This window comes from Electrona antarctica, assembly GCF_951216825.1.
Source record: "Electrona antarctica genome assembly, chromosome: 14".
Lineage (NCBI taxonomy): Eukaryota > Metazoa > Chordata > Actinopteri > Myctophiformes > Myctophidae > Electrona > Electrona antarctica.
In genome coordinates, this window is record NC_136795.1 from 21780239 (window position 1) to 21793657 (window position 13419).

Sequence of the window (13419 nt, forward strand, 5' to 3'; positions counted from 1 at the left end):
CAGCTTACTGTGGAGACACATGCTGGAACTTTTTACTTTGAAATGTTTTGTAGTTTCTGAGTTATTTAACTTTAACGCCCAATGCATTCTCAATGGCAATAGCACAAACTTTGGCATGCTACTAGTCCTACATACTTACACCTAGAAACCCCATTCAAGCCTACTTAGGTTCATCTTACGGTGGACATGTTTGCCTGAAAAGGAATCTTTGAAATGTTTCATAGTTTTAGAAATATAGTGCTTTCAAATTTGAGAATTTTACAATGGGGCTCAATGGCAGATATTGGCACGTCGAAAAAGCACTTTCACCTAGAAACTCCATTCACACTTTTTATAATTCAGCTTACTGTGGAGACACATGCTGGAACTTTTTACTTTGAAATGTTTTGTAGTTTCTGAGTTATTTAACTTTAACGCCCAATGCATTCTCAATGGCAAAAGCACAAACTTTGGCATGCTACTAGTCCTACATACTTACACCTAGAAACCCCATTCAAGCCTACTTTGGTTCATCTTACGGTGGACATGTTTGCCTGAAAAGGAATCTTTGAAATGTTTCATCGTTTTAGAAATATAGTGCTTTTAAATTTGAGAAATTCAGAATGGGGGTCAATGGCAGATTTTGGCAAGTAAAGATTTGAGTGGGGTTTGAACCCACTATCTCCAGATCATGCAGCCAGTGTGCTAAGTCACTGATCTACTTGCTACCTGCCACAAAGCAGGCTGCTGTTCCCTTTGAGTACAACATTGATACAAAAATAAAATACAAAAAATAAAATAACAGGAGATTTGTCTATTGTTTCTTTTGCTGTTGTTTATCTCTAGACGCTCAAATGTTTATGAACCACAATGGAAACAAGTCTCTGGCTCTTCTGCCATTATCTATTCGGCCTTTTAAGAACAGCATGCACAGTGGCTCACTGGGTACAGAGCCTGCCTGGTAATCAGGAGGCTGCAGGTTCAAGTCCTGGCTCTGACATAGTGTCCCAAAATCATGAAAATATGACATAATATATTATGCCGTCCCAAACCATGGACTATAGTATGTCGTTTTTTCATGATTTTCATCTTTTTTTCAAATCCTCCAAAATCATGAAAAACGACATGCTATAGTATGCCGTCCGAAGCCATGAACTATAGTATGTCGTTTTTTCATGATTTTCATCTTTTTTTCAAATAGTCCAAAATCACGAAAAACGACATGCTGTAGTATGCCGTCCGAAAAAAATTATAACTTTGGCATGCTACTAGTCCTACATACTTACACCTAGAATCCCCATTCAAACCTATTTAGGTTCATCTTACGGTGGACATGTTTGCCTGAAAAGGAATCTTTGAAATGTTTCATAGTTTTAGAAATATAGTGCTTTAAATGTGAGAAATTTATAATGGCAGATAGTGGCACGTCAAAATCACTTTCACCTAGAAACTCCATTCACACTTTTTATAATTCAGCTTACTGTGGAGACACATGCTGGAACTTTTTACTTTGAAATGTTTTGTAGTTTCTGAGTTATTTAACTTTAACGCCCAATGCATTCTCAATGGCAATAGCACAAACTTTGGCATGCTACTAGTCCTACATACTTACACCTAGAAACCCCATTAAAGCCTACTTAGGTTCATCTTACGGTGGACATGTTTGCCTGAAAAGGAATCTTTGAAATGTTTCATAGTTTTAGAAATATAGTGCTTTCAAATTTGAGAATTTTACAATGGGGCTCAATGGCAGATATTGGCACGTCAAAAAAGCACTTTCACCTAGAAACTCCATTCACACTTTTTATAATTCAGCTTACTGTGGAGACACATGCTGGAACTTTTTACTTTGAAATGTTTTGTAGTTTCTGAGTTATTTAACTTTAACGCCCAATGCATTCTCAATGGCAATAGCACAAACTTTGGCATGCTACTAGTCCTACATACTTACACCTAGAAACCCCATTAAAGCCTACTTAGGTTCATCTTACGGTGGACATGTTTGCCTGAAAAGGAATCTTTGAAATGTTTCATAGTTTTAGAAATATAGTGCTTTCAAATTTGAGAATTTTACAATGGGGCTCAATGGCAGATATTGGCACGTCAAAAAAGCACTTTCACCTAGAAACTCCATTCACACTTTTTATAATTCAGCTTACTGTGGAGACACATGCTGGAACTTTTTACTTTGAAATGTTTTGTAGTTTCTGAGTTATTTAACTTTAACTCCCAATGCATTCTCAATGGCAATAGCACAAACTTTGGCATGCTACTAGTCCTACATACTTACACCTAGAAACCCCATTCAAGCCTACTTAGGTTCATCTTATGGTGGACATGTTTGCCTGAAAAGGAATCTTTGAAATGTTTCATAGTTTTAGAAATATAGTGCTTTCAAATTTGAGAATTTTACAATGGGGCTCAATGGCAGATATTGGCACGTCAAAAAAGCACTTTCACCTAGAAACTCCATTCACACTTTTTATAATTCAGCTTACTGTGGAGACACATGCTGGAACTTTTTACTTTGAAATGTTTTGTAGTTTCTGAGTTATTTAACTTTAACGCCCAATGCATTCTCAATGGCAATAGCACAAACTTTGGCATGCTACTAGTCCTACATACTTACACCTAGAAACCCCATTCAAGCCTACTTAGGTTCATCTTACGGTGGACATGTTTGCCTGAAAAGGAATCTTTGAAATGTTTCATAGTTTTAGAAATATAGTGCTTTCAAATTTGAGAATTTTACAATGGGGCTCAATGGCAGATAGTGGCACGTCAAAATCACTTTCACCTAGAAACTCCATTCACACTTTTTATAATTCAGCTTACTGTGGAGACACATGCTGGAACTTTTTACTTTGAAATGTTTTGTAGTTTCTGAGTTATTTAACTTTAACGCCCAATGCATTCTCAATGGCAATAGCACAAACTTTGGCATGCTACTAGTCCTACATACTTACACCTAGAAACCCCATTAAAGCCTACTTAGGTTCATCTTACGGTGGACATGTTTGCCTGAAAAGGAATCTTTGAAATGTTTCATAGTTTTAGAAATATAGTGCTTTCAAATTTGAGAATTTTACAATGGGGCTCAATGGCAGATATTGGCACGTCAAAAAAGCACTTTCACCTAGAAACTCCATTCACACTTTTTATAATTCAGCTTACTGTGGAGACACATGCTGGAACTTTTTACTTTGAAATGTTTTGTAGTTTCTGAGTTATTTAACTTTAACGCCCAATGCATTCTCAATGGCAATAGCACAAACTTTGGCATGCTACTAGTCCTACATACTTACACCTAGAAACCCCATTAAAGCCTACTTAGGTTCATCTTACGGTGGACATGTTTGCCTGAAAAGGAATCTTTGAAATGTTTCATAGTTTTAGAAATATAGTGCTTTCAAATTTGAGAATGTTACAATGGGGCTCAATGGCAGATATTGGCACGTCAAAAAAGCACTTTCACCTAGAAACTCCATTCACACTTTTTATAATTCAGCTTACTGTGGAGACACATGCTGGAACTTTTTACTTTGAAATGTTTTGTAGTTTCTGAGTTATTTAACTTTAACGCCCAATGCATTCTCAATGGCAATAGCACAAACTTTGGCATGCTACTAGTCCTACATACTTACACCTAGAAACCCCATTCAAGCCTACTTAGGTTCATCTTATGGTGGACATGTTTGCCTGAAAAGGAATCTTTGAAATGTTTCATAGTTTTAGAAATATAGTGCTTTCAAATTTGAGAATTTTACAATGGGGCTCAATGGCAGATATTGGCACGTCAAAAAAGCACTTTCACCTAGAAACTCCATTCACACTTTTTTATAATTCAGCTTACTGTGGAGACACATGCTGGAACTTTTTACTTTGAAATGTTTTGTAGTTTCTGAGTTATTTAACTTTAACGCCCAATGCATTCTCAATGGCAATAGCACAAACTTTGGCATGCTACTATTCCTACATACTTACACCTAGAAACCCCATTCAAGCCTACTTAGGTTCATCTTACGGTGGACATGTTTGCCTGAAAAGGAATCTTTGAAATGTTTCATCGTTTTAGAAATATAGTGCTTTTAAATTTGAGAAATTCAGAATGGGGGTCAATGGCAGATTTTGGCAAGTAAAGATTTGAGTGGGGTTTGAACCCACTATCTCCAGATCATGCAGCCAGTGTGCTAAGTCACTGATCTACTTGCTACCTGCCACAAAGCAGGCTGCTGTTCCCTTTGAGTACAACATTGATACAAAAATAAAATACAAAAAATAAAATAACAGGAGATTTGTCTATTGTTTCTTTTGCTGTTGTTTATCTCTAGACGCTCAAATGTTTATGAACCACAATGGAAACAAGTCTCTGGCTCTTCTGTCATTATCTATTCGGCCTTTTAAGAACAGCATGCACAGTGGCTCACTGGGTACAGAGCCTGCCTGGTAATCAGGAGGCTGCAGGTTCAAGTCCTGGCTCTGACATAGTGTCCCAAAATCATGAAAATATGACATAATATATTATGCCGTCCCAAACCATGGACTATAGTATGTCGTTTTTTCATGATTTTCATCTTTTTTTCAAATAGTCCAAAATCACGAAAAACGACATGCTATAGTATGCCGTCCGAAAAAAATTATAACTTTGGCATGCTACTAGTCCTACATACTTACACCTAGAATCCCCATTCAAACCTATTTAGGTTCATCTTACGGTGGACATGTTTGCCTGAAAAGGAATCTTTGAAATGTTTCATAGTTTTAGAAATATAGTGCTTTAAATGTGAGAAATTTATAATGGCAGATAGTGGCACGTCAAAATCACTTTCACCTAGAAACTCCATTCACACTTTTTATAATTCAGCTTACTGTGGAGACACATGCTGGAACTTTTTACTTTGAAATGTTTTGTAGTTTCTGAGTTATTTAACTTTAACGCCCAATGCATTCTCAATGGCAATAGCACAAACTTTGGCATGCTACTAGTCCTACATACTTACACCTAGAAACCCCATTAAAGCCTACTTAGGTTCATCTTACGGTGGACATGTTTGCCTGAAAAGGAATCTTTGAAATGTTTCATAGTTTTAGAAATATAGTGCTTTCAAATTTGAGAATTTTACAATGGGGCTCAATGGCAGATATTGGCACGTCAAAAAAGCACTTTCACCTAGAAACTCCATTCACACTTTTTATAATTCAGCTTACTGTGGAGACACATGCTGGAACTTTTTACTTTGAAATGTTTTGTAGTTTCTGAGTTATTTAACTTTAACGCCCAATGCATTCTCAATGGCAATAGCACAAACTTTGGCATGCTACTAGTCCTACATACTTACACCTAGAAACCCCATTCAAGCCTACTTAGGTTCATCTTATGGTGGACATGTTTGCCTGAAAAGGAATCTTTGAAATGTTTCATAGTTTTAGAAATATAGTGCTTTCAAATTTGAGAATTTTACAATGGGGCTCAATGGCAGATATTGGCACGTCAAAAAAGCACTTTCACCTAGAAACTCCATTCACACTTTTTATAATTCAGCTTACTGTGGAGACACATGCTGGAACTTTTTACTTTGAAATGTTTTGTAGTTTCTGAGTTATTTAACTTTAACGCCCAATGCATTCTCAATGGCAATAGCACAAACTTTGGCATGCTACTAGTCCTACATACTTACACCTAGAAACCCCATTCAAGCCTACTTAGGTTCATCTTACGGTGGACATGTTTGCCTGAAAAGGAATCTTTGAAATGTTTCATAGTTTTAGAAATATAGTGCTTTCAAATTTGAGAATTTTACAATGGGGCTCAATGGCAGATATTGGCACGTCAAAAAAGCACTTTCACCTAGAAACTCCATTCACACTTTTTATAATTCAGCTTACTGTGGAGACACATGCTATAATTCAGCTTACTGTGGAGACACATGCTGGAACTTTTTACTTTGAAATGTTTTGTAGTTTCTGAGTTATTTAACTTTAACGCCCAATGCATTCTCAATGGCAATAGCACAAACTTTGGCATGCTACTAGTCCTACATACTTACACCTAGAAACCCCATTCAAGCCTACTTAGGTTCATCTTACGGTGGACATGTTTGCCTGAAAAGGAATCTTTGAAATGTTTCATAGTTTTAGAAATATAGTGCTTTCAAATTTGAGAATTTTACAATGGGGCTCAATGGCAGATATTGGCACGTCAAAAAAGCACTTTCACCTAGAAACTCCATTCACACTTTTTATAATTCAGCTTACTGTGGAGACACATGCTGGAACTTTTTACTTTGAAATGTTTTGTAGTTTCTGAGTTATTTAACTTTAACTCCCAATGCATTCTCAATGGCAATAGCACAAACTTTGGCATGCTACTAGTCCTACATACTTACACCTAGAAACCCCATTCAAGCCTACTTAGGTTCATCTTACGGTGGACATGTTTGCCTGAAAAGGAATCTTTGAAATGTTTCATAGTTTTAGAAATATAGTGCTTTCAAATTTGAGAATTTTACAATGGGGCTCAATGACAGATATTGGCACGTCAAAAAAGCACTTTCACCTAGAAACTCCATTCACACTTTTTTATAATTCAGCTTACTGTGGAGACACATGCTGGAACTTTTTACTTTGAAATGTTTTGTAGTTTCTGAGTTATTTAACTTTAACGCCCAATGCATTCTCAATGGCAATAGCACAAACTTTGGCATGCTACTAGTCCTACATACTTACACCTAGAAACCCCATTCAAGCCTACTTAGGTTCATCTTACGGTGGACATGTTTGCCTGAAAAGGAATCTTTGAAATGTTTCATCGTTTTAGAAATATAGTGCTTTTAAATTTGAGAAATTCAGAATGGGGGTCAATGGCAGATTTTGGCAAGTAAAGATTTGAGTGGGGTTTGAACCCACTATCTCCAGATCATGCAGCCAGTGTGCTAAGTCACTGATCTACTTGCTACCTGCCACAAAGCAGGCTGCTGTTCCCTTTGAGTACAACATTGATACAAAAATAAAATACAAAAAATAAAATAACAGGAGATTTGTCTATTGTTTCTTTTGCTGTTGTTTATCTCTAGACGCTCAAATGTTTATGAACCACAATGGAAACAAGTCTCTGGCTCTTCTGTCATTATCTATTCGGCCTTTTAAGAACAGCATGCACAGTGGCTCACTGGGTACAGAGCCTGCCTGGTAATCAGGAGGCTGCAGGTTCAAGTCCTGGCTCTGACATAGTGTCCCAAAATCATGAAAATATGACATAATATATTATGCCGTCCCAAACCATGGACTATAGTATGTCGTTTTTTCATGATTTTCATCTTTTTTTCAAATCCTCCAAAATCATGAAAAACGACATGCTATAGTATGCCGTCCGAAGCCATGAACTATAGTATGTCGTTTTTTCATGATTTTCATCTTTTTTTCAAATAGTCCAAAATCACGAAAAACGACATGCTATAGTATGCCGTCCGAAAAAAATTATAACTTTGGCATGCTACTAGTCCTACATACTTACACCTAGAATCCCCATTCAAACCTATTTAGGTTCATCTTACGGTGGACATGTTTGCCTGAAAAGGAATCTTTGAAATGTTTCATAGTTTTAGAAATATAGTGCTTTAAATGTGAGAAATTTATAATGGCAGATAGTGGCACGTCAAAATCACTTTCACCTAGAAACTCCATTCACACGTTTTATAATTCAGCTTACTGTGGAGACACATGCTGGAACTTTTTACTTTGAAATGTTTTGTAGTTTCTGAGTTATTTAACTTTAACGCCCAATGCATTCTCAATGGCAATAGCACAAACTTTGGCATGCTACTAGTCCTACATACTTACACCTAGAAACCCCATTAAAGCCTACTTAGGTTCATCTTACGGTGGACATGTTTGCCTGAAAAGGAATCTTTGAAATGTTTCATAGTTTTAGAAATATAGTGCTTTCAAATTTGAGAATTTTACAATGGGGCTCAATGGCAGATATTGGCACGTCAAAAAAGCACTTTCACCTAGAAACTCCATTCACACTTTTTATAATTCAGCTTACTGTGGAGACACATGCTGGAACTTTTTACTTTGAAATGTTTTGTAGTTTCTGAGTTATTTAACTTTAACTCCCAATGCATTCTCAATGGCAATAGCACAAACTTTGGCATGCTACTAGTCCTACATACTTACACCTAGAAACCCCATTCAAGCCTACTTAGGTTCATCTTATGGTGGACATGTTTGCCTGAAAAGGAATCTTTGAAATGTTTCATAGTTTTAGAAATATAGTGCTTTCAAATTTGAGAATTTTACAATGGGGCTCAATGGCAGATATTGGCACGTCAAAAAAGCACTTTCACCTAGAAACTCCATTCACACTTGTTATAATTCAGCTTACTGTGGAGACACATGCTGGAACTTTTTACTTTGAAATGTTTTGTAGTTTCTGAGTTATTTAACTTTAACTCCCAATGCATTCTCAATGGCAATAGCACAAACTTTGGCATGCTACTAGTCCTACATACTTACACCTAGAAACCCCATTCAAGCCTACTTAGGTTCATCTTACGGTGGACATGTTTGCCTGAAAAGGAATCTTTGAAATGTTTCATAGTTTTAGAAATATAGTGCTTTCAAATTTGAGAATTTTACAATGGGGCTCAATGACAGATATTGGCACGTCAAAAAAGCACTTTCACCTAGAAACTCCATTCACACTTTTTATAATTCAGCTTACTGTGGAGACACATGCTGGAACTTTTTACTTTGAAATGTTTTGTAGTTTCTGAGTTATTTAACTTTAACGCCCAATGCATTCTCAATGGCAATAGCACAAACTTTGGCATGCTACTAGTCCTACATACTTACACCTAGAAACCCCATTCAAGCCTACTTAGGTTCATCTTATGGTGGACATGTTTGCCTGAAAAGGAATCTTTGAAATGTTTCATAGTTTTAGAAATATAGTGCTTTCAAATTTGAGAAATTTACAATGGGGCTCAATGGCAGATATTGGCACGTCAAAAAAGCACTTTCACCTAGAAACTCCATTCACACTTTTTATAATTCAGCTTACTGTGGAGACACATGCTGGAACTTTTTACTTTGAAATGTTTTGTAGTTTCTGAGTTATTTAACTTTAACGCCCAATGCATTCTCAATGGCAATAGCACAAACTTTGGCATGCTACTAGTCCTACATACTTACACCTAGAAACCCCATTCAAGCCTACTTAGGTTCATCTTACGGTGGACATGTTTGCCTGAAAAGGAATCTTTGAAATGTTTCATAGTTTTAGAAATATAGTGCTTTCAAATTTGAGAATTTTACAATGGGGCTCAATGGCAGATATTGGCACGTCAAAAAAGCACTTTCACCTAGAAACTCCATTAAAACTTTTTATAATTCAGCTTACTGTGGAGACACATGCTGGAACTTTTTACTTTGAAATGTTTTGTAGTTTCTGAGTTATTTAACTTTAACGCCCAATGCATTCTCAATGGCAATAGCACAAACTTTGGCATGCTACTAGTCCTACATACTTACACCTAGAAACCCCATTCAAGCCTACTTAGGTTCATCTTACGGTGAACATGTTTGCCTGAAAAGGAATCTTTGAAATGTTTCATAGTTTTAGAAATATAGTGCTTTCAAATTTGAGAATTTTACAATGGGGCTCAATGGCAGATATTGGCACGTCAAAAAAGCACTTTCACCTAGAAACTCCATTCACACTTTTTATAATTCAGCTTACTGTGGAGACACATGCTGGAACTTTTTACTTTGAAATGTTTTGTAGTTTCTGAGTTATTTAACTTTAACGCCCAATGCATTCTCAATGGCAATAGCACAAACTTTGGCATGCTACTAGTCCTACATACTTACACCTAGAAACCCCATTCAAGCCTACTTAGGTTCATCTTACGGTGGACATGTTTGCCTGAAAAGGAATCTTTGAAATGTTTCATAGTTTTAGAAATATAGTGCTTTCAAATTTGAGAATTTTACAATGGGGCTCAATGGCAGATATTGGCACGTCAAAAAAGCACTTTCACCTAGAAACTCCATTCACACTTTTTATAATTCAGCTTACTGTGGAGACACATGCTGGAACTTTTTACTTTGAAATGTTTTGTAGTTTCTGAGTTATTTAACTTTAACTCCCAATGCATTCTCAATGGCAATAGCACAAACTTTGGCATGCTACTAGTCCTACATACTTACACCTAGAAACCCCATTCAAGCCTACTTAGGTTCATCTTACGGTGGACATGTTTGCCTGAAAAGGAATCTTTGAAATGTTTCATAGTTTTAGAAATATAGTGCTTTCAAATTTGAGAATTTTACAATGGGGCTCAATGACAGATTTTGGCACGTCAAAAAAGCACTTTCACCTAGAAACTCCATTCACACTTTTTTATAATTCAGCTTACTGTGGAGACACATGCTGGAACTTTTTACTTTGAAATGTTTTGTAGTTTCTGAGTTATTTAACTTTAACGCCCAATGCATTCTCAATGGCAATAGCACAAACTTTGGCATGCTACTAGTCCTACATACTTACACCTAGAAATCCCATTCAAGCCTACTTAGGTTCATCTTACGGTGGACATGTTTGCCTGAAAAGGAATCTTTGAAATGTTTCATCGTTTTAGAAATATAGTGTTTTTAAATTTGAGAAATTCAGAATGGGGGTCAATGGCAGATTTTGGCAAGTAAAGATTTGAGTGGGGTTTGAACCCACTATCTCCAGATCATGCAGCCAGTGTGCTAAGTCACTGATCTACTTGCTACCTGCAACAAAGCAGGCTGCTGTTCCCTTTGAGTACAACATTGATACAAAAATAAAATACAAAAAATAAAATAACAGGAGATTTGTCTATTGTTTCTTTTGCTGTTGTTTATCTCTAGACGCTCAAATGTTTATGAACCACAATGGAAACAAGTCTCTGGCTCTTCTGTCATTATCTATTCAGCCTTTTAAGAACAGCATGCACAGTGGCTCACTGGGTACAGAGCCTGCCTGGTAATCAGGAGGCTGCAGGTTCAAGTCCTGGCTCTGACATAGTGTCCCAAAATCATGAAAATATGACATAATATATTATGCCGTCCCAAACCATGGACTATAGTATGTCGTTTTTTCATGATTTTCATCTTTTTTTCAAATCCTCCAAAATCATGAAAAACGACATGCTATAGTATGCCGTCCGAAGCCATGAACTATAGTATGTCGTTTTTTCATGATTTTCATCTTTTTTTCAAATAGTCCAAAATCACGAAAAACGACATGCTATAGTATGCCGTCCGAAAAAAATTATAACTTTGGCATGCTACTAGTCCTACATACTTACACCTAGAATCCCCATTCAAACCTATTTAGGTTCATCTTACGGTGGACATGTTTGCCTGAAAAGGAATCTTTGAAATGTTTCATAGTTTTAGAAATATAGTGCTTTAAATGTGAGAAATTTATAATGGCAGATAGTGGCACGTCAAAATCACTTTCACCTAGAAACTCCATTCACACGTTTTATAATTCAGCTTACTGTGGAGACACATGCTGGAACTTTTTACTTTGAAATGTTTTGTAGTTTCTGAGTTATTTAACTTTAACGCCCAATGCATTCTCAATGGCAATAGCACAAACTTTGGCATGCTACTAGTCCTACATACTTACACCTAGAAACCCCATTAAAGCCTACTTAGGTTCATCTTACGGTGGACATGTTTGCCTGAAAAGGAATCTTTGAAATGTTTCATAGTTTTAGAAATATAGTGCTTTCAAATTTGAGAATTTTACAATGGGGCTCAATGGCAGATATTGGCACGTCAAAAAAGCACTTTCACCTAGAAACTCCATTCACACTTTTTATAATTCAGCTTACTGTGGAGACACATGCTGGAACTTTTTACTTTGAAATGTTTTGTAGTTTCTGAGTTATTTAACTTTAACTCCCAATGCATTCTCAATGGCAATAGCACAAACTTTGGCATGCTACTAGTCCTACATACTTACACCTAGAAACCCCATTCAAGCCTACTTAGGTTCATCTTATGGTGGACATGTTTGCCTGAAAAGGAATCTTTGAAATGTTTCATAGTTTTAGAAATATAGTGCTTTCAAATTTGAGAATTTTACAATGGGGCTCAATGGCAGATATTGGCACGTCAAAAAAGCACTTTCACCTAGAAACTCCATTCACACTTTTTATAATTCAGCTTACTGTGGAGACACATGCTGGAACTTTTTACTTTGAAATGTTTTGTAGTTTCTGAGTTATTTAACTTTAACTCCCAATGCATTCTCAATGGCAATAGCACAAACTTTGGCATGCTACTAGTCCTACATACTTACACCTAGAAACCCCATTCAAGCCTACTTAGGTTCATCTTATGGTGGACATGTTTGCCTGAAAAGGAATCTTTGAAATGTTTCATAGTTTTAGAAATATAGTGCTTTCAAATTTGAGAATTTTACAATGGGGCTCAATGGCAGATATTGGCACGTCAAAAAAGCACTTTCACCTAGAAACTCCATTCACACTTTTTATAATTCAGCTTACTGTGGAGACACATGCTGGAACTTTTTACTTTGAAATGTTTTGTAGTTTCTGAGTTATTTAACTTTAACGCCCAATGCATTCTCAATGGCAATAGCACAAACTTTGGCATGCTACTAGTCCTACATACTTACACCTAGAAACCCCATTCAAGCCTACTTAGGTTCATCTTACGGTGGACATGTTTGCCTGAAAAGGAATCTTTGAAATGTTTCATAGTTTTAGAAATATAGTGCTTTCAAATTTGAGAATTTTACAATGGGGCTCAATGGCAGATATTGGCACGTCAAAAAAGCACTTTCACCTAGAAACTCCATTCACACTTTTTATAATTCAGCTTACTGTGGAGACACATGCTGGAACTTTTTACTTTGAAATGTTTTGTAGTTTCTGAGTTATTTAACTTTAACTCCCAATGCATTCTCAATGGCAATAGCACAAACTTTGGCATGCTACTAGTCCTACATACTTACACCTAGAAACCCCATTCAAGCCTACTTAGGTTCATCTTATGGTGGACATGTTTGCCTGAAAAGGAATCTTTGAAATGTTTCATAGTTTTAGAAATATAGTGCTTTCAAATTTGAGAATTTTACAATGGGGCTCAATGGCAGATATTGGCACGTCAAAAAAGCACTTTCACCTAGAAACTCCATTCACACTTTTTATAATTCAGCTTACTGTGGAGACACATGCTGGAACTTTTTACTTTGAAATGTTTTGTAGTTTCTGAGTTATTTAACTTTAACTCCCAATGCATTCTCAATGGCAATAGCACAAACTTTGGCATGCTACTAGTCCTACATACTTACACCTAGAAACCCCATTCAAGCCTACTTAGGTTCATCTTATGGTGGACATGTTTGCCTGAAAAGGAATCTTTGAAATGTTT